At 38.3% G+C, this 23329-nt stretch overlaps 1 protein-coding gene and 1 pseudogene across 2 annotated transcripts in view; one reads left to right on the forward strand and one right to left on the reverse strand.

Annotated features, from left to right (window-relative positions):
* The window catches only part of CFAP299 (cilia and flagella associated protein 299), a 511892-nt gene that overhangs the window by 455258 nt on the left and 33305 nt on the right, over positions 1 to 23329 (reverse strand). The window lies entirely within an intron of this gene.
* LOC311612613 (fanconi-associated nuclease 1-like) lies at positions 20109 to 23050 on the forward strand (annotated as a pseudogene). Its single transcript has 2 exons — positions 20109 to 20805; positions 20891 to 23050. The product of its transcript is annotated as a fanconi-associated nuclease 1-like (transcript).

Here is a 23329-nt window from a genome sequence, read left to right on the forward strand (position 1 = left end):
CCAATCAATGATTCTTTCTCATCGTTGATGATTCTATCTCTCTCTCCTTCTTATTTCCTCTATGAAATCAATAAAAATATATTTTAAAAAAAGAAAAAGAAAAACAATTCAAAATTAAATTCCTTTTAATCATATACTATCTTATCATTAATGTTTTTCACCTACCCTTCTTAATTTAATTTACTTACTAAATTTTTTACCTGCCTTATTTTACAATATTCCACATGGACTTGGTTATAGAATTGAGTTCACGTTGAAGTTTCTCAAAACCACATTTTTTAAGTATATTTTTATTGATTCCAGAGAAGAAGGGAAAGAGAGATAGAAACATCAATGATGAGAATCACTGATCATCCGTCTTCTGCATACCCACATTCCTACAACCCCCTACTGGGGATCAAGCCCGCAACATGGGCATGTGCCCTGTTGGGGAATGAACCATGACCTCCTGGTTCATAGGTCAATGTACAACCACTAAGCCATGCCAGCCAGGCTAATACAAATTCTTTCATGCTGAATCCATCTTTCCGTAGGAAGCTGCCTCATCCATGGTGCCACCCATGAATGCTAGTTTACAATGACTCTCAAAAGATGATATTGTGCTATATTGGTGATAAACCCAAATGCAAGTCTTACCCAGAGCCTGCAGGAAAGCGTGAATGTTAATTCCCTTTCTGGTCATGTGAAATCTATATTTGACGTTTTATAATGCAGAACAAACATCTTCCAATAATGCCTCTTCTTCAACTCCTCAGGCTGTCATCTCTGCATTCCTAGAATGTGATCTTTCACATCTTCTGCATACCACCCCAAGTGGGCAGAAAAGGGGAAGAGCTGTGGGCAGAGAGGGAAGAGCCCGTTGGAGCAAGGAACGTCCCCTCTCTTCAGACATGGCTTAAGACGAACCAGGATTCCTTCGCAGGTTTCCTTTTCTCCTTTCATTCATTTGTTCAGCAAATATTTGTTGAAAAATTCTTGCCTGACACTTGTGCTCTTTACTTTTTTCACTTATCTCCTCCCTCCCATTTTACTGAGCTATAATTGATATAACAGTGTTATAAAAGTTTAAGGTATACAGTATAATGGACTCACTTGCACATATTGTGAAATGATTACCACAATAACTTTAGTTAATATCTGTTATATAGATACAAAAAAAAGGAAAAAAAATATTTTTCCTTTTGATGAGAAGTCTTAAGATTTATTCTCTTAATAACTTTCAAATACACCATACAGCAGTGCTATCTATAGTCATCTTGTTGTATGTTATATTCCCAGTACTTAATTATCTTATAACTGGTAGTTTGTACTTCAATTTCCCTCACACCCACCATGAATGTGATCTATTTTTTTAAATAATTTTTTTTCTTCTTTTTTATTGAGATCCCACATATAAATGAAATTACACAGTATTTGTCTTTGTCTGATTTATTTCACTTAGCATAATGCCCTCAAGGTCCATCCATGTTGTCACAAATGGCAGGATTTTCTTCTTTTTTATGGCTCAATAATATTCTATTTTATATTGTCAGGGCCCAGAGCAGGCCACACCAAAATATCCCACAATGACATACCATTACCTGAATTAAAGTTACTTGACAGCCAGTGTAAGAAGAGTACATTACCCCCCCCCATCCCCCTCATCCCCCCCTCTCCCCCGCTCGCTTGTCTCCTTGAATGCAGGAAATAAATCTCCCCTCTGAAAGGTGCCCAGAGTCAACCTCCTCACTAGAGCTAAGAGATCCATCGCCCATGGATCCTATATAAACAAACCTTGTGTCTTTATTAATTTACTACTAAGGCCAAACTTTGTTTGGATTCCTCACTAATGAATATCCAAACCTTAGATTCCTTTCTAATGAGCACTAATTTTTTTTGTCCTGTCAATTCTTCACAAAAGTATTGTTTCTTTGTCTAGAAAAGTATCAAATGCTGGCTGACTAGTTCACTGTTTCTCATTTCTTGGAGCATTGTTGATGATTCTCCTATGTGTACTCATTGTATTTTTCCCCTCCTGTTAATTTGATCTTGTGTCAATTTTATTATTAGTTCAGCCATAAAAATTTAAGAAGGGGAAAATTCTCCCCTTTTCTTGACAATATGTATGAACTACTTTTTTCTTTATCCACTCATCTGTCGATAAATACTTAGGTTGTTTCTATGCCAAGGCTATTATAAATAATGCTGTAATGAACATGAGGGTGCAAATATATCTCTTCGACATAGTGTTTTTGTTTTCTCTGGATATATTCCCAAAAGTAGAATTGCTGGATCATGTGATAGTTCTATGTCTAGTTGGTTTGGTTTTTTTGTTTGTTTGTTTTTTGAGGAACTGCCATACTGCTTTTCATGGTGTCTGTATCAATTCACAATCTCACCAACAGTTCCCTTTTCTCCACATCCTCACCAACATTTGTTATCACTTGTCTTTTTTTATGATAGCCATCCCAAAAGGCACAAGATGATATCTCATTGTGGTTTTGATTTGCATCTCCCCAATGATTAATAATGTTGAATACCTCTTCATGTACTGTTGGCCATTCATATATTGTACCTGGAAAAATGTCTGTTCAAATCCTTTACTCAAGTTTTAATTGGATTATTTGCTTTATTGCTATAGTGTTGAATGAGTTATTTATATATTTTAGACATCAACCTCTTACCATATATATGATTTGCAAATAATTTTTCCCATTGTAAGTTGCCTTTTTATTTTTATGATTGTTTCTTCTGCTCTGCAGAAGTTTTTTAGTGAGATGTAGTCCCACTTCTTTATTTTTATTTTTGCTTGATCTTCAGGTGTCATATCCAAAATCATTGCCAAACCTCAGGAAGTTTTTTTTTCCATGTTTTATACTAAAAGTTTTATGGTTTCTGGTCTTTAATCCATTTTAGTTCATTTTTATGAGTGATATAAGATAGGAGTATAGTTTCATTTTTTTTTATAAGTGAATATCCAATTTTCCCAGCATCATTTACTAAGAAAACTATTTTTTCTCCACTAGGTATTCTTGTCAAATGTTAGTTTATAATATAGAATATTTCTTAAAATAATGTTTTCAAAAATATTAGATAAGTTATCAGTAAATATTATTTAGAAAGCTGCTATACCAAGACCACAAAATGTCATAAGGTACTAGATATATTGGTTTCCTAATTTTTCAACATAGAAATCAGTCTGAATTTAAACTAGTTTAAAATCTAACGTTAGTTATTTATTCCACAATTGCTTATGACAGTATATAAATTACCATGCTAAGGATTAGCAGGGGACTAAAACATAGCCTGTGTTCTCAATGAGACTATAATCTAATAAAAGTTCTAAAAAACTTTACATAAGTAATGACAATACAAAACTGAATGTGACTTATTATTAGGAAAATACAGATAAAATAATATTATGTCACCCACTGGTGTGGCTCAGTGATTGAATGTGGACCTATGAACCAGGAGTTCAAGGTTCAATTCCTAGACAAGACACATGCCTGAGTTGCAGGCTCCAGTCTCAGTAGGAGGTGTACAGAAAACAGTATATCAATGATTCTCTCTCGTCATTGATATTTCTATATCTCTCTCCTTCTCCCTTCCTCTCTGAAGTCAATAAAAATATATCTTTAAACAAGTAATAATATTATGTCTTGAAATCCCAGAAGAAAAGGTGAATAGCACTCTCAAGGTATATCAAGAAAGGCTTCAAGAAGTATTTCAGTATCTCTGAGTTTCTTTCTATTTTGTTTCTTTATTTTGTCCTTTAGATTATACATACAAATGAAATCATATGGTATTTGTCTTTGTCTGACTGATTTCACTTAGCATAATACCCTCTTAGTCCATTCACACTATCATAAAAGCAAGATTTCATTCTTTCTTATGGTTTAATATTATTCTATTGTGTGTACCAACTGGTAGTCACAGAGATGTAAATTACAGCATTGGAAATATAGTCAATAATATTGCAATAAGTATTTATGGGGCTATGTGGGTAATTGAAATATCAGGGAGACCACTCTATAAAGTATATATGATTATCTAATCACTATGCTGTGCATCTGAAACCAATATATAGTAGCACTGAATATAAACTATAATTGAAAAATTTAAAAATATTAATAAAATTAAATACAAAAAACAAATATTTTAGATGTGCTTTGAATAATGGACAGGGAGATTAAGAGAGAGGTCATTTTAGCGAGAGCAAAGCTGTGCCTGGCACAGAGCAGGCCCCAACAGATAGTTACTCAGCAAATGAACAAACAGGCATATAAAAGGCATAGAAGCAAGCCAGTCCATAGCCCATGGAGGTACAGGCAGCAGTTCGTGTGGGTGAATGTGAATCTGAAGGGAGGTTGTGGGGAATTAAGAAAAGGAGGCTGGAGCAATGGGTGACGAGAAGCTAGACAGAAGCCACACTAGAGCTGTGTTTTAGTGAGACAAAAAGAAGACATGAAAATCAAAGGGCAGAGACAAGTGTTAGGAGCCAGAGAATTGTGGGGCACATAACCATTTCCTACATCACAATGCATCGCTCTGCACTTTGGGTGTGAAGTACTAGAAACACCCTTTGATGTAATAGAATATGAAACACAATTAGATTTCAAATTTTCACCCAAACGTGAAACTAATCCTTCTACAATAGAAGAAATGACCTATCGTGTCAAAATAGACACACACTCACACACACACACACACACACACACATACACACACACACACACACACACACACACACACTGCCACCTGTAGTAAAAAGCCATCACTATGACATCAGAGCACTTGCCCTTGATCTCACATCCCAGTTTGGGGCTACTTTCCTGTTGCTGTGATAGAAGTCCTGCCCCTGTGCTTTCCTTTCCCAAAAGTCAATGTTTTGAGCCTCTACCAAATCCCCAGCCTGTGACTTCTATACATGGGAAATCACTATAAATTAATCTTCAAGTCAATAATTGCAACACAATGATGCCATTTATAAAATGCTTTGACATATTATCTGGTTTGCTCATTATAATAGCATCTTTTGAGAATTGTCTTCATTTTACTCAAATCAGTAATTGGTAGATAAAGTTTGTGGAAAGAAATTGAAATGTCATGGAGAAACTTGCTACATTTCTTTTATTTCGGACTAGAGGCCTGGTGCATGAATTCGTGCACAGATGGGGTCTCTCGGCATGGCCTGAAGGGATTGGGCTGAAACCTGCAGTCCAACACCACCTGCTGCGCCCAGTCAGTCCTGATTGAGAGAGTTGCTTGTGCCAACACAGCAGTGTTTGCCAGCTGTGAGCCTTGCATCTGGTGCCCATCCCAAAGGGGGTAGGAGGGGGTGTGGGATGCCCTTGGCAGCACAGGATCCAGGTGCATCCACTAACATTCGTGCTGGTTGTGGGGAGCCACCTGACGGCTGCTTTTATATCTTTTCTTCCTTGCATAGCATCTAGGAAGGGGAAGCGGCCACAGTGCCTGAGGCTGACTTCCAGGAGGCCAGAGGCACAGGCCTGTTGGTGCCTGGCCCATTCTCTAGAGCACATGTGTCAAACACAAGGCCCGCGGGCCAAATCCAGCCCGCCAGGCCTTGCAATGTGGCCCGCACCGCGCTGTCATCACTGCACTCCGCTGTCAGTTTATGACATTGTCAGTTTATGACTGTTCAGTAAACCATTTGGCCAGCGATTTAGGCTGGATTTTAGATTTTGGCCCCTTCTCTGATTGAGTTCGACACCCCTACTCTAGAGATTGGACCTGTAGGAACACTGAGGGAGTAAGTGGCTGCCACCGGGCTGGTGAGCCATTGGGACGAGTGGGTCAGTTGAGTGGTGCTCCCACTGTGGGAGTGCACTGACCACCAGGGGGCAGCTCCTGCATTGAACATCTGCTCTCTGGTGGTCAGTATGTGTCATAGTGACTGATCATTTGGTCACTTAAGCTTTTATATATATATAGATGGGCAAAAATGTGTAGATTTAAAATGTCATTTAAATGAATAATCATGCCACTTATAGTGAGATTCTATATCTATGCCTACTTTTAATATGTTTTCAACTATATGTCCTAAATTATAAATGGTCAAAGAAAGGATAGTACATACTTTATCATAACCTAACAAAAAAATTAAAAATGAAAATTATATATATATATATATATATATATATATATATATATATATATACAATTTTACCACATATATATATATATATATATATATATGGTAAATTATAATCAAAACACAAAGTCTTGACATATGTAACACAACCAAAATTTTATTTTTTAAAATATATTTTTATTTATTTTTTACAGAGAGGAAGGGAGAGGGATAGAGAATTAGAAATATTAATGAGAGAGAAACATCAATCAGCAGCCTCCTGCACACACCCCTACTGGGGATGTGCCCGCAACCAAGGTACATGCCCTTGACCAGAATTGAACCTAGGACCCTTCAGTCCACAGGCTAACACTCTATCCACTGAGCCAAATTGGTTAGGGCCCAAAATTTTAATTGGCAAAGTCAAATGGAATGTCATAAAGGAAAGCCCATAATTAAGCTGTTTCTGATATAACTTTTTAATAACTCTGTGGTGTCAGGTTTCTAAAATGTGGGTATCAACTGGTTGTCTAGCCTTTCTACTAGCAATAATTTGTATTTGCTTTCAGCAACCTTTGGAGAAAAGAATGTTTTTTAAAAAAAACAATAGAGATAGAATAAAAAGAAGCCACAGACTTGAAGAAAACATTTCCAAAAAGCACATCTGATAAAGAACTATTTTCTAAAACATACAGAGAACTCTTCAAAACAAATAACAAGAAAACAAACAACATGGTATTTAAAAAAATAATCCAGATATCTTAACAGATTCTTCTCCAAAGAAAATAAATCATTTCATATGCCAATGATGTGGCATATGAAATGATGCTCCACATCATATATCATAGGGAAAATGCAAGTTACAACCATAGTATATCACTACACACTTATTAGAATACAGAAAATCCAGAACACTGACAACACCAAATGCTGGAGAGGATGTGGATCAATAGGAACTCTCATTCATTATTGGTAGAAATGCAAGAAGGTACAGACACTTTGCAAGACAATTTGGCAGTTTATTACAAAACTTAATAATCCCTAACTATATGATCCAACAATTATACTCCTTGGCATTTACCCAAAAGAGGTAAAAACTTAGGTCCACACAAAAACATGCACAGTGGTGCTTTAATCATAATTGTCTGCTTTAATCGTATTTGACAAAATTTAGCAGCAACTGAGATGCCAATTGATAAATTAATAAGCAAACTGTGGTACATCCAGACAATGGAATATCAGTCAGCACTCAAAACAAATGAACTATTGAGCCATGAGAAAACACTGAAAAAACTTATAAATGCAATTATAAGAGAAAGAAGCCAATCTGAAAAGGCTGCATACCATTGTATAATTACAACAATATGACATTCTTGAAAAGGCAAAACTATGGACAGTAAAAACATGAGAGGTTGCCAAAGGTTGAGGAATGGATTAATACACAGAGCACAGAGGATTTTTAGGGCAGTGAAAATACTCTGCATGATACTGTGATAAAGGATACATGTCATTATACATTTGTCCAAATCCATTGAATGTACAACATCCAGAGTGAACCATAATGGTAACTATGAATTTGGGGTGATTATGATGTGTCAATGTAAGATTATCAATTGTGACAACTGTGCCACTCTAGTGAGGAATGTTAACATTCGGGAGGTTGTGCATGTGTGGGGGCAGGAGGTATATAATTCCTCTCAATTTGGTTATAACCCAAAAATTCCTGTAAAAAAATTAAGTCATTAATATAACACAATATGATAGGATATATAGGATAGGATAGGATAGGATAGGATAGGATAGGATATATAGGATAGGATATGAAAAACAAAATTCAAAAATTCATTTCATTCAGTTTTAATATGGTAGATAGGATTAATGTATATACAAATTAGTAACCCACTATACAGGTGGCAGTAATTTTTATATATATTATAAATGTTTAAAAGAGGTGTCTTTTTTCCCCTCCTTTGCAGTATAGATTTGGTTGGGGGAAAACTCAGAAACAGAAAATTAGCAGCAACTTCTCAGTCTCTTATAGCATATTTCAGGCTGGAGCCATACTTTAGCTAATCTAGAAAAATTGCCAAATTTTCATTAGATATGGTGTCACAACCACAACTATAATAATACCAAGTAGTAGCAATGATAAAGTTATTTTTTCATTTTATCTGCACTTAATTTAGAAAATATTTATGGTACAATCTCTACCCTTTTGTTAGGTGGATATTTTTATAAAGACATGAACCATGTCTTTATAATGTTATGAATTTATCCAAATTAATTCCATAGAATTATTGCTTGAGCACATCTGTGTTCCAGCCAGTAGTCAAAATTGTAGGGTCAAAATGGTAAGCCAAGAAAGCCAAGTGTCACTCTCTGTGGTCCTTAACAAAAACATATATGAAACTATTCATATAAAATATAAATACCAAAATGAAGATTACATAGAACTAAAATAACTATGTTAAGAAATTCCTTTAAGCTACCCCAAGAGTAGTTTCATGTGGATGTTGGGGATAGAGGGGGTTAGAAATAGAAGATGGAACCTATTAGGATATATTATATACCCTTCAGATGACGGGGAAGGGAGGGTTCCATGCCCTTGACAATACTTTAGCTACAACATTCTTCCTGCAGCTGTTTTATCCTGTGGAACTGCACACAAGATTTCATTTGCAAAAAGATTCTGCTGAAGGAAAGGAGAAAAAAAATTTGAAAAATCACAAGTTGTCAAAACCACAATGAGATGTCAGCTCACACCTATTAGAATGGATATATATATATATATATATATATATATATATATATGCCTAATATGCAAATTGTCCCCTCAGGAATTCAACTGGGAGACTAGGAATTCAATCACTTTCTATGATGTATGCTGACCAACAGGGGGTGTCCCAGAATGAAGAAAAGCCCCAGACAGCAGCCAGGGAATGGAGGCCCCAGCTGGCAGCCAGAAGGCCCCAATTGGCCCTGATCACCGGCCAGGCCTAGGGACCCTACCCATGAATGACTTTTGTGCACTGGGCCTCTAGTTATCAGTAACACACACACATAATAAATGAATAAATAAATAAATAAATAAATAAATAAATAAATAAATAAATAAATAAATTCCAAGAAGTATTGGAGAGCATGTGGGAATAAAAAGAGAGTCCTCATCCACCATTGGATGCAAATTAGTGCAGCCACTATGGAAAAGGATATGGAGGTTCCTCAAAATATTAAGACTAGAACTACCATATGACCCAGCAGTTCCTGAAGATTTACCTGAAAATATGGAAACACTTACTTATAAAGATATGTTCGTTGCAGCATTATTTGCAATAGCCAAGACAAAGAAACAACCTAAGTCCATGGTGGATGACTGAATAAAGATGCACACATGCATTCATACATGTGTACACACACACACACACACACACACACACACTGGAAAACTACTCAACCATAAAAAAGATAAAATACGGTCATTTGCAACAACATGGAGGGATCTCGAGAGTATTATGCTAACTGAAATACTAGATATACCAATTAATAATGTGGATTTTTTTCAATAGATGGAGTTACACATATGTTGATATATATGTGATTTGATATGTATGCTATTTTGTTGTATTGACAGCAAGCTTCAACACTTCATATGTCAAATTTGTTATAGGTGCTAATATCATAGATATTTCTACACTTAAAAATGTTGAATTTCATGCCAAAAAAAGAGCATTTGTGGGAAGTATTAAGGCATTACTTTATTTTGGAGAAAAGGGCTGATGAAAGTTATCGAACACTTTGGGAAGGTTATGGTGAACATGATCTATCTCAAGATACTTGTGAATGCTGGTTTAAATGCTTTAAAAGTGATGATTTCTATGTAAAAGACAAAGAATGTTCAGGTCAACTGAAAAAGTTTGAAGATCAAGCATTATTGGATGAAGATACATGCCAAACTCAAAAACAACTTGCAGAAAGATTAAATGTTGCTCAGCAAACAATTTCTGATCATTTACAAGCAATAAGAAAGATTTTTAAAAGAAAGAAAATGGGTTCCACATCAACTGAACAAAAGACAAATGGAAAACTGAAAAGTCATCAGTAACATGTTGCTTCATTGGCATGAAAGTCTTTTTTTCACCTAATTGTGACTGCTGATGAAAAGTGGATTTATTTTGAGAATCTCAAATGCCCAAAAGCAGGGGTTGATCCAGGTCAACCATCAATATCCACTGCAAGGCCAAATCGCTTTGGAAAGAAGACAATGCTCTGTGTTTGGTGTGATCAGGAAGGTGTGGTGTATTATGAGCTTTTAAAACCAGGTGAAACCATTAATACTGATTACTATAGACAACAAATAGTCAATTTTAATCACTCTTTGATCGTGAAACAACCAGAATGTGCCAGAAGACACGGCAAAGTAATTTTGTTTCATGATAACGCACCATCACACATTTCAAAACCAGTTAAAGATATGTTAAAAGATCATGCCTGGGATGTATTAACCCACCCACTGTATTCACCAGACCTTGCTCCTTCAGATTATCACTTGTTCCCATCGATGGCACACACACTTTCTGAGCAACACTTCAAACATATGAAGAAGTGGAAAATTCGGTCTCTGAATGGTTTGCCTCAAAACAAGAAAAGTTCTATTGGGACAGTATCCACAAATTACCTGAAAGATGGGGGAAATGTTGTAGCTAGCTATGGACATTACTTTAAATAAAGCACTTTTTATGTTTCTTTTGAAATTATTGTATTTTTTTTAATTATAAAATTTGCCATTATTAACCAGTACACCTAGGAAATCAGAAGGAAAAGGACAAAAACTGCATGATTTTACTCATGTAGACTATAAAACAAAAAAATAACAAACTAATAAAAGAAAAAACTCATAGATACAGACAACAGATGGTGGTTACCAGAGGGGAAATGTGATGGGGAAGAGATAAATTGGTAAAGGGGCCAAATAAAGGGTGACTGAAAGAAACTAGATGTTGGGTAGTGAGTACACCAATGTCATATTATAATGTATACCTGAAAATTATATGATGCTATTAACCAATGTTACCCCCAATAAATTTAATTTTTTTAATTAAACATTTTTAATCATAAGTTGAAATCGATTGATTATACACTTTCTTTTGAGGTTACTAAGCTATTATTCCAAAGGCTGAAATTACTCATTTTAAGCAAAAAAATACTAAATATGAGTAGTGTTTTCTTTAACACATAAATATTAACACTACTAATGGCCCAGTGCATGAAATTCTTGCATGGGTAGGGTCCATAGGTCTGGCCAGTGATCAGGGCTGATTGGGGCCTTCCAGCTGCCAGCTGCTGGCTGGGGCCTTCCTTTGTTCCGTGCTGCCCCCTGGTAGTCAGCACACATCATAGCAAATGATCAAACTCCCAGTCTCCTGGTCAAACTCCCAATGGGACAATTTGCATATTAGCCTTTTATATATAGAGAGATGCTTTTGACTCTTAAATACTTTAATACTCCATTTTTTAATCTTCTTGAGGTTGGGAAATGCATTTCCATTAAGGAAGACAATCATCATGCCAATAAACAGATGACTTTAACTAGGTATTTGATAAAAGAGTGAATAAACAGATGGGTGGATAAGTACATGTATCAAGGTGCTGTTTCTTGATGTTCATAATCCACCATATAACTGAGCTATATATCCATATGCTACTGTGTTCCTCAGAGTCTCCATGGGCAACAGCTGCAGGAAAACTAGTCCCTATTTTCCACACTGCACACTGTCTGTGCCCACACATCTTATAGTTATCCTATTTAATATAAATCCTTTAGCTCTCGCTCCATAAGCAAGGTCCATTGCACCATACTTGCCAAATCAATATGAATCTCTCCTCTGTGCTTCTGGAATATGTTATTTATACTTCTCTTGTACCAGTTAGCACATTCTGCTTTATGCAATAGATTTATTTGAATTTATGAGTTACTCTCCTCTCTGTATTGCAAGTTCCTTAACAAAGGGATTTTTCATATTTAACTTTTATCCCAACACCTGTCATGCAAAATACATTCACTTAGTAGTAGCTTATAACAAATATTTATTTGAATTGTAAAGATGTTATAATTAGTGTTTAATAAGCAAAGAGTAAGAACTATATGTTGATTCAGACTATTAATCAGAAATAAGGTGCAGAAAACTTGGGGCAATTGAAATGACCATTAGAAGATTCTGCATAGGCAAGTGGTCTCAAATAGAGAGGCAGCTCAGTGTGAGACTTAAAGCATTGTCACTAAATTGCCTGGGTGTGGACCCAGCTGAGTGAGTTGCTTAACCTCTCTTTGACTAAGTTTCTTATTCCATATAAGGGGTCTAATACAGCTTTTAAAACTCACAGGATGATTTATGAAGATTAGATGAGATAATACCTGAGAGCATTTCTTTTAATACCTGTCATATTGTCATACAGGAAGCAAACCACTGTATAGAATACACCATAAAAATGCCCTCTGGGGGCATTGATAGTGAATTATTATTAATTCAGCATATAGCTGCTCTCTCTTACTCTTTACCATGAAGTAAAAGAAGTCTAAATTATAGAATGTTAAAGAGGAACTAGGCAAAGAGAAATTTTATCCTAGAAAATAACGCTCAAAGGTTCAACATGTCTTTGCTTGATAAGCTTCCCAAGAATCAGATGACTTCACAGTAACAACGAAAAAATGGTGAAAGAATTCTTATTTCTAACAAGTTAAAAGTGCATAATACGTAACCCAGATTCTTAAAATCTTTTTCTTTGAGTAAACAAGTAAGAAATGTATCATTTTCCTAAAACCAGATAAATGCTGTAACATATTAATTGCTTATTTTAATTTTAAAGTATTTTATATTCCATTTATCTATCTGGATATTCCCAGAATTATTTTTATTAGAAAGACAAAGATTCAGATTAAGTTAACTCTGAAGGAACTTTAAGCAGTGATAAAATTAAATAAGTAATGATTGAGAACAATTAAAAATCAGTGAATTAAGTACCAAATTATTTATATGTTACTATGCAAATTTCCTATAGTTATATTATCATTTTATAATTATCTTAATTGTATAAATGTTCAATATCGCACGTCACTCAGGCCTTTTATTGGTCTAGATGCTCAAACTTAAAAACTTATATGAATTGCAAAGCTTTTATGATTTATGAAGCCACCACTCAATTGTCCTAATTAAGGGTCAAATGGCCAAAGTAAATAATTATCCTGTGCTGCTCTGGCAGAGGGGAGCAACTTAATTATGACACATATTCCCAAACATCACCAAATTTTACCCTAAACCTGGTCCTCATTCATGTAACACATATTTCCTTGTTTTCCTAGTGAAGATTATTACTTTTTGGAGCTCACTCTAATTCCTAACATTAACAAAATCTGCCAGTCTCCATGGAAAATACTTCTAAATGTATAAAACTTATCCTTACAATAGAAAAAAAAAGAGCCAAGAGGTCGAGGTTTGAGTTCTGCCTTTGTCACTAACTCACTTTAAGGAGCTTATGCTAGTAACTGAAGTCTAGGTTTCTTTATCTGTGAAAATAGAAACCCACCACCTTCCTGAGATTGAGATAATTCAGTTCTATGCCTAACCATATAACAGTAGCTAGGATAATTTCCTGAATTATCATTATAGATTCAGAAAGCTCAGAACAGAAAGACCACATGTCACTAATTCTTACGGATTTAGGAGACCAGAGATACTCAGGGGAACACCAGATAGCCCTTTTCTCTCTGCTTCTGCTGAATCCTAACTTCCATCCTTGGATAAACACTCCTGAATATCTTCTCGGCAACTCCAAAAGAGTGGAAAAGACATGCGTAGAATCTCAGAGTTAGGAGAGTTTTGAGAAGAGATATAGGAAAGTCCCTGCACATGGGTGGACAGACAACCACTCAAGGCAGGTGGTGTTAAATAAATATCTCTAAGGATCAAACTCCCCCATGTTCCTTGGTTACCTGTTTCAATGTTTAATCCCTACTTTATAGTTATGTCCATCTTTATGACCAACTGAACTATTTCTCTTGCTACAATTTAAAAGTATTTCCTTTTATTTGGTCTCCTGTGGAAGTAAAGAACATCTGTTCTGCATCTTTCATATAATAACCTTTCAAATACTTGAAGACAGTTAAATCACCCCTTGGTCTTTCCTTCTCCAAGTTAAACAGTTCTGATCCCACTGAGCCCTCTCTTAGGAGCTAGTCCCCATTCCTTACATCACTTTTGCTGATCTTCGCTGGACCTTCTCCAGAGTCTCCATATATTCATTGCCAAATGAAAAGACCAAAATCGAACACAGCAATAATGCCAAATAAAGCAGAAGGATTACTTTTCACTTCTGTATCCCTCTCTTGATAAAACATTCCAAGTGGTGTGCTTGCCCTCTTTTCCAAAAATATATTGCTCTTTCTAATCCTCTTTGCTTTGTAATCATATATACTATCATCTTGTGGTACCTTTCTCCAAGGCTCATATCAGATTTCAGGTGCTTCAAATAATCCCTCCCTATGAGTAAGGGCCAAATTTAGAAGCACACAGCTTCAGAACATTTTTCTACCTTCTATAAAACTAAAATAGAAAAGCTGTGAAAACAATATCAAAATTCACACAATCCACAAAATAACCAGCAACCTTTATATCTTGATGACATCTTGAAAACATGTTTTCTTCATATGTATGTAGAAATTCAGTTTCTTCTTACATAAGAATGATATAATCTGACAGGCTTTATATCAGTATTGTGTAGACAAATAATGACAAAAAATGAAAAGGCTAAATTTAAAAAAGAATTTATCAATGAATTTAGTACATTTTAAATGAGTTTTGCAATTTTGGTCTACAGTCCACTTTATAATAATACACATTAAACATATATTTTTAAAAATTACCTGCTTGATTTAAATGCCTAAATATATAATTACACATAGAAGTAAGTTTTTAAAAGATACTTGCAGGTGTAGATTTTAGTGATATAATTTTTTTATAGTAATAAGGTTCAAATTGCATGAGTTAAGTCACAGTGCTCAGGTGAGGCCCTGGGTTCCATACCTAGGATTCATTGTCAACGCTGGATAAACATTAGTGTTACAAATTAAATGACAAATTATATTACTACTACCGTGTCCAAAGTATATCCAGCACTCTCAAATCCTGAATCAAAAAGCCATATATTGAACTAGTAGTTGAGAATCTACTGTGTATCAGGATCAGGCACTATGATTGACTCTGATGAGACAGTGGTGAGCAAGAGAAAAAGGATACCTACTCATAAGAAGCTGACATGAAGCTGAGGAAAAAGACTGCATATATTTACCAATCAATCAATACAAACAAAAATAAGACATGGCGGGGGGGGAGAAATAGAGCAATGTTATGGCCAGTGACTGAGTGGCTGGTTTTGACTGCCAGTCTAGGGATACCTCTATTGAGAGTTGACATACGCACTGAGGTCTGAATGACAAAAAGGGCACCAACCACAAAATGATCAGGCAGAAGAATTTTCCAAACAAAAAGAACAGTCAGTGCAGTCTATGACAAGAACAAGATTCATGTTCAAAAAGGAAAAAAAAATCAGAACTATTAGTTAATATTGAAAAAAAAAAGAGGAAAAGGATTGAAAACAAACAGTAGAATCATTTTAAACCTATCCATAAAGGCCTTGAATCCACAAACAAGTCATTGCTTCTACTCTAGCCCCTTTTGTTTGAAGATTATTAACTTGTTACAAAGAGCAACAACTATTAAAATGGAATGTTTTGTTGCACCTATGTAAATAAATTGCACCTATTTATTTATTGCTGTTGGCTTTTCCAAAACTATTTAGAATTAGAATATTTTAAAATTACAGAAAAAAAAATTTAAAGGAGTACAAATTTATTCTTAGGTGGAGAACGTTTGTTATTGCTGTCTAAATCCAGGTGCAAAAACATTTTTGCTAATGTTACAAATTCACTACTTAAGAGAGAAAAGCTACCCAAACACACCTGCACCTTTTCAGAACTGATTTAATATTGTGTTAAAGTAAACATATTAAGGACATGAATGTTTAGTCATCAAAAAGTTCTACTGCCCAATTTAGTACTTAGAGTGAATGAGAAAAAAAGCTATTTGGATTCTGATAAAGATAAACCTGCATTTCAAGACTTCCTTTCCAAACTCAGTTTGTCAGGTAATACTCGGTGCTTATGACTTCACTTTACTATGTGATTGGTCATATGACTTACATGGTTGAGGATATATAAAATATAATTAAATAAGTAAATACCAAAAATAACCCACAAATTTTAGTACTAAATGTCTGAAATTTAATATGATGTTAGCAATTTTTATCATTTCAACAATGGAGGCATAAAGTAAAATTGCCTCTAACCACCAACTCAGCCAGTGTGGTACCAGAATATGAATTATCCAGACAATAGATCTTGATTTCTCAAGGACAGAATCAAACTCTTCACACATGTTCACCAGAGTCTTGTTATTCTACTCATCCCTGATACCTTGGCACATGTGTTCCACTTATCCTTCATTCCTGAGATACTGTTGTGTTTCTGCTCTGGTTTTTGGCCATTCTAACCACAGGTCTCATGCCTAGACTACAAATTTAGAAACAGCTGGCGATTTGCCTTGTGTTTTAGTTCCACTCCTAATAATAATAGACTGTATGATAATGGAATGTGTTTTAATAAATCTTTAGACTCTTAAAATGGGGCTTATAAGAGGCTGATTTAATCCTGAGGCTGATTTAATCCTGAGGCTGATTTAATCCTGAGGTGACTTGGATGAGGAAGGTAGTTAGAACATAAAGTTCTGAACAAAGTCCTTTGTTATGGTGATATCAGGTAAAAGTGGTTAAAAGATATTTGTTTAAGAGAGAGAGAGAGAGAGAGAGAGAGAGAGAGAGAGAGAGAGAGAGAGAAGAGAGAGAGAGAACCCATAAAAGTTATCAAACTGAATCCAACAATGAATACTTAAGATAATAAACATAACCAAGTTGAGCTTATCCCAGGAATGCATGGGTAGTTCATTATTAGAAACTAGAAGCCTGGTGCATGAAATTCATGCACAGGACGGTCCCCTCAGCCCAGCCTACACCCTCTCCAATCCAGAACCCCTCGGGGGATGTCCGACTGCCGGTTTAGGCCCGATCCCTAAACTGGCAGTCGGACTCCCTCTCACAATCTGGGACCTCTAGCTCCTAACTGCTCACTTGCCTGCCTGCCTGATTGCTCCTAACTGCATCTGCCTGCCAGCCTGGTCACCCCTAACTTCTCCCCATGCTGGCCTGATCACCCCTAACTTCTCCCCTGCCAGCCTAGTTGTCCCTAACTGCCCCCCCACACACACACACTGGCCTGGTTGCTCCTTACTTCCCCCCTGTTGGCCTGGTTGTCCCCAACTGTCCCCCCCCTCAATGGCTTGGTCACCCCCAACTGCCCCCCGTGCCAGCCTCGTTACCCACACAGCCTTCTGCTCAGTCATTTGGCTATCCCTCACTAACCCCCCTGCAGGCCTGGTCACCCCAGGCAACCTGCTGTTTGGTTGTTATTGTGATGGAGTCCCAGACAATTTACATATTCTTCTATTATGAGTATAGATTCCTTAAATATCTTTCATCACTTTAATTGAGGGGGGGTTGTATAATCACTCATTTCAGTAAACTGAATATAGTCTCTTTCCATGTCAAGCACATACACATACACATGCACACACACGTATACTCACACACACACACACACACACACACACACACACACACATACACACAGTCACACTACTATAAGTGAAGAAACAGTGGCCACTATCCTTTTAAAATGAGGAGCAACACAAGAAAGCTCACTATCAACACTTCCAATCACCCATATACTGGAGTATCTCACAAAGACAATAAAAATTTTAATAAAAATAATTGAAAGATAATAAATTATTATTTTCAAATGATGGAGTTACCTATATTAAAGTCCCATACCTGAAATAATCTACTACATAATGATTTTTCTAGAAAGTGTATATTTAAATAAATGTATGAGAGGAAGAAAGCAAGAGAAATAAATATTCTAAGATAGGTGTGTGAGAGAGAAGACAAGGGTGATTAAAAATGGGATAATAAAAAAGAAAAACAATAAGAATTGTTTTTCATTAAGAGGAGCCCAGGGAGCATTTGAGATCTTTGCTCCCCAGCATATGTGGTCAGTTTGACTCCAACCTTTAAAACTTTTTAACAAATGAGGAATCTTGAAGGCACTGATGGTAGTAGCATTCTATGCAATGAGGAGTACAATCAACTCAACTCTATGTTCCTGAGATCTTCAAATTTAAAGGAAGTGGGAGGCAAGTTATCAAGTTTGCTTTCTGAAAAATTCAACATTCTTGGCTCATGTATTAATTTTTTAAAGAATTTCCTTCCCTCCCTTCATCACATCTCCTAAGTCATGTATGAAACTTTTTGTCCCAATTGACCACTATATTTGTGTTCTTCCTCTCATTTCTTAATATGGTTACTACAGCCAGTGCACTTCTTTCAAGCTCACCAGCATTCAGAAGATTACAACAGTTAAAAATGCAGACAAAAGGAGCGTTGAGACACCAACAGATTGTGAATAAAACTGCAAATTGAATGCCAGACTCTTTACAAAGTCAACACTGGTTTTCTGAAATCAACATCATTTAAAAACTTAAGAGTAACATAGAAACTACTGAATAATTTTGCTTTTAATTTTCATCATAATCCTCACCAGAAAAAAACAAACAAACAAACAAAACAAAACAAAACAAAACAAAAACAGCATATGTCCCTTCGCCTAGTAGAGTATATGTCGTGGTTAGTAGAAAAGATAGGTAAGAGGTAATAGAACAGATATATATGTTTGGTGTGTGTGTGTGTGTGTGTGTGTGTGTGTGTTTGTCTAGGGTAGAGAGATTGCAAGGAATGGACCTGGAGAGCATTATGCTAAGTGAAGTAAGCCAGTCAAAGACAAGTACCATATGATTTCACTCATATGTGGAATTCAATGAACAAAATGAACTAACAAGCAAAACAGAGACAGACTCATAATAGACAGCAGGCTAACAGCTGTCTGGGTGGAGGGGGTTGGGGTAGGAGATTATTGAGAAGAAAAAAAAAGAAGGGAACAAACAGTGTGGTGATTGCAGCGGCTGGCGGTTGAGAAGGTTATGGGGGGATAAATGGTGATGGACAAAGATTTGACTTTGGGTTGTTGAGCATGAAATACATTGTATGCATACATGATGTGTTGTAGAACTGTGCACCTGAAACCTATGAAATTTTTTCTTAACTAGTGTCACCCCTTTTAAAAAATGTAAATTAGGCAACAGGGCAGGGAGAGAGGAAAGTGTGTGGTGTGTGTGAGGTGGCTGGGACTGGAGAGAGGGGGGCGGGGGGGAGAGAGAGAGAGAGGGAGAAAGGATGGAAGGAAGGGAGGGAGAAGGACGGGAGGCCCTGGCCCGGTGGTGGAGACCCAGGTGTGCACCCAGCTGTGCGGATGTGGTCCATGGGAAAGGGCTAGGCTCAGCCCGCTCCCTGGGTTCAGTGGTGGCAGCTGCTGCGCTGTGCAGGCAGGAGTGACCCGGGCCATCCTCTCTCCTGGAAACAGTGACTGATACAATAGTCTTTCAAAAGGATATGGTGTAGTCACATTGTCCCTTTTTAAAAATTGGTAATTCTGGGGCTTGAAGTGAGGTCTGGGAAGTCATTCGGGACAAGTCTAAGGCTGTCACTTATGCCCGGGGTCACACTGTGTTTGCACAAGGAGTCTGGGCCTCCTGTCCCAGGCGCAGGATTTTCCTGCCACAACATGCTGCTGATATGCATACATGCTTTAGAGCTCACTTCACCTCTGTCGTATGCTTTATTTTGCAGGGAGCTGAAACTGACTAAACAAGTAATATGAAGTCCAATAGAAGCCTACTTTTTCTTATGTTAAGTCAGGGAAGTAAAAGCAAACCATCCTTTGTTTTATTTCCTGAGACACCGAGCTTTTCCAATACTCATGATGCCAGGAGGGAAATCACCCTCGAGGAAAAGACCCCATAGAAGTTTGTCAAGCAGCAGAACTAAAAAAAAAAAAAAAGAAAAGAAAAAAAGAATCTAAGTCCATTGTTTTGTTTTCCAACAATGTGCCACCCGCTAAACTTGCCTGCTGGGTGTGTAGTCAAATGGTGCCCCTTTATGACTTAACCCGGCAGCTCGATGACATGTGTGCTAACCACGATGACATCACTCCAGTGGCCCCCGAGCACTGCGGCTTCACAAATGCAAATGTGTCCCCCGTAGAAGTAACCGATGCCGCCTTAGAAGACATAACACCAGAGAAGTCACCATCCAAGACAACTTAACCCCTGACCAAAGCGATTCAGCTGGAACAGGCTTATAAAAGCGGATCAGTCCCTACTTTGAAAGTGCTGATGACCTGTATTTGTGCCAAACCAAGGCAATGAGCCGAGAACTCAGAACGTCGAAGTCCTTTCTTTGGGAAGCCTGTTGTCTAAATTATCCAGATACATAAAGGTGAGAAGATCTATAGAAAAGAAAGAGGCCTTTGCCCATCATACTTCACCGAGTGCCTCGGCCACAGCGGTCAGGATGGTTAGAACTGTGCAGAGATGGAGGACGAGGACCAGGTTTGGGGAACAGTTCCCAAAAGGAAAACAGGTTTACCTGTGATTCTCTTAACGAAACAAAATACTGCCGAAGGCTCTAAGCTAATGGTAGCTGTGAACCCAAAGTCTCCCCAGGACTGTGGGAGGTCCACCCTCACTCCTGCCTTCCCAGATAATGCTCCTGTGTTATCCCTGGAAATAACTCCTGGGAATGAAGTACCATCTATCCCGGAGGACAGTATTTCAAAGCAGGGAAATAGCAAGCATGTAGTTGGTGAAGGTGTTGAAGCATATGAGGCCGCTATTGGTGCAGGAATCAAAATGACTATGACTTCGGAATTGAAAACACAGTTGTCACATCGGGAGGCACAATCTCATATTTCCACGCATGAGGCTTCTGAGTGGAGTAACAACCAAAACTATCCTCTAGAAGGTGATAGTGGCTTAGAGATTGAAATTGCTTGTGAGGTTCTTAGCTGTGATGTTCCTGGTGCAACAATCCCGGCTCCGCTCAGTCACCTTACCACCTTCGGAGTTTCCTGGTGGTGCTGGGAGTGACAGGATGGATGCTCTTCGGGGAGCAGAAGGGAATTGTCATTAGTTATCAGATAGTGGTCAGAAGTTATGTCAGACTTTTCCAATGTAAGTTCAGCTGGAATAAGATGCATAAATTGGAATAGGAAGAGATTGCCCGGGATTTAACGCCTGTGGTTGGAGAATAGGAGCAAGCAGGCTTTTTGCAGACAGAATTCGAATTGCAAGAACTCGAATTTGAACTACTTTCCGCTCCTGGACTAAGAACTGGCAAAAACCTTCCGCTTGGGGAACCCCAGTGGGCAGCTGGTAGAGGCCTGCCTTGCTCAAATTGTCCAGACAGCCCTCCATCTGTATTTGGGGTAAGAACCTGCCCGGAATCAAGAAAGTGATCTTAAAAAGAGCCAAGGACTTGGCGGGCCCATCGCTGAGAGTGCAGAGAGGCCCCAGGCAGTGTTGACTGATTCCCCAAAGAGGAGGAAGCCACCTGTGGAGGCAGAGCCAGATCTCTACCGTGCTGCTGGTCAACCTGGCCCGTGGCCTTCCCTCAGTACACGGTCAGTCAGAAACCCAGTTTTCCAGGACACAGCCCACCTCAGCAGGTATGCAGCCTCCGCCCGCCTGCTGAGTGACATGTCTGCTGCAATGGCAATGACTGCTGGGAGCTGGAGGAATAAGGAGCTCTCTCAACGTGCCAGGAGGAATCGAAAAGAGCCGGAGGAGCTGGAGGAGCTGCTGCTGGACCGTTATAGACCACCCTCCCTGAGGTACCTGGAAGATTTGCCTCTCCGCGGTGCTTCACCGTTGGGTGGACTTATACCAGGATCCTGTCTCAGCCATGGAAATCTTGCAGTGACTCCACAGCTATGAGGAAGCAGTTGGGGAACTTGAGGACCTTTTGTCCCAGAAAGTCTATTGTCCCGACAGCAGAGGCTGATGGTGGGACAGGCTGGCTCTCAACCTCCACCAGCACTTAAAATGCCTCAAACCGGCTATGGAGTGCATCACTGAAGGGCTGGTGGACCCCAGGTGGGGACGGGCATTGCCTGTCGCTGTATCAGACAGCCGTGGACCTGAAGTCACCCCCAAGCTGTCGGAGATACAGGCACCTCCGCCAGCAGCTGCCCTAAGTCACCGTGCGGGATGTGAAGCCCTGACCATCTCAGCCAGCTGTGCTCAGAGCTCGGGATGGGCAAGTGCATGTTGGTGATGCAGGCTGGGGGCCCCACCCCTGCCACAGTCCTGTGCAGGAGCTGGTGCTGGACCAATACAGACACAGCGGCTTGGACTAAGGAGTTCAAGGGGAAGGGTCTGCCTTTAGGGTGCTGTTTGGCCTCCTCCCATGGAATGTCATCTTCTTGAGGGGACATCAGACTTCTTCAGAAACGCCTACCAGGCATTCCTGCTGGACTTGTGTACAGACAGCTTCTTCCAAGCAGGCGGTCTGCCACAGGGGCCAGGCCAAGGCTGATTTAGGCTGCCCTGCCCACATCTGCAGGCCTCGGTGGTGGCCACGTGGCAGGCCCAAGAATGCAGAGCAGCATCCGCTGTCAGCTGGGAGCATTTTGCTTCTCTGAAGCAAGCCCAGGACCTCATTTTCTGCCTGGGGGGCTCCGACCTCGGCGGGGTGTGCCTGCATCTGGCTGTGACTACCGCTCAGCTGGTGGAAGTCAAAGGCCCCAGTGACCACCTTTCCCATAAGGGGGTGATTTGGCCGAATGTGCTACAGAGGCTGGGGGCCAAGGTCGAGATCTGCCACGTTGCTGCAGTTGGAGCTAAGAGCAAAGGCCTGGACTAAGAGCTGTGGGGTTGGGAGTCTCTGGTCACACATGAGTCTATGATTCTCAAAAGCATGTATGTAATTATATTTCATTTAATTTTGATGTATCAATAATAAGTAATAAATCTGATGGTAAATTTTTAAAAAAATGTAAATGAGAAAACAATTCCTGGGAAGAAAAGAGTACTAGCTAGGTAAGACATTCTGAATAAAAGTCAAAGTAAGAAGATTCAAAGTTTCTTGAGCCTTATAACCTATTATATTATGAGAACCTTGCTAAGATCTATTACATTGTAT

The sequence above is a fragment of the Pipistrellus hanaki genome (assembly GCF_964339955.1).
Source record: "Pipistrellus hanaki genome assembly, chromosome: 1".
In the NCBI taxonomy this organism is placed as follows: Eukaryota; Metazoa; Chordata; class Mammalia; order Chiroptera; family Vespertilionidae; genus Pipistrellus; species Pipistrellus hanaki.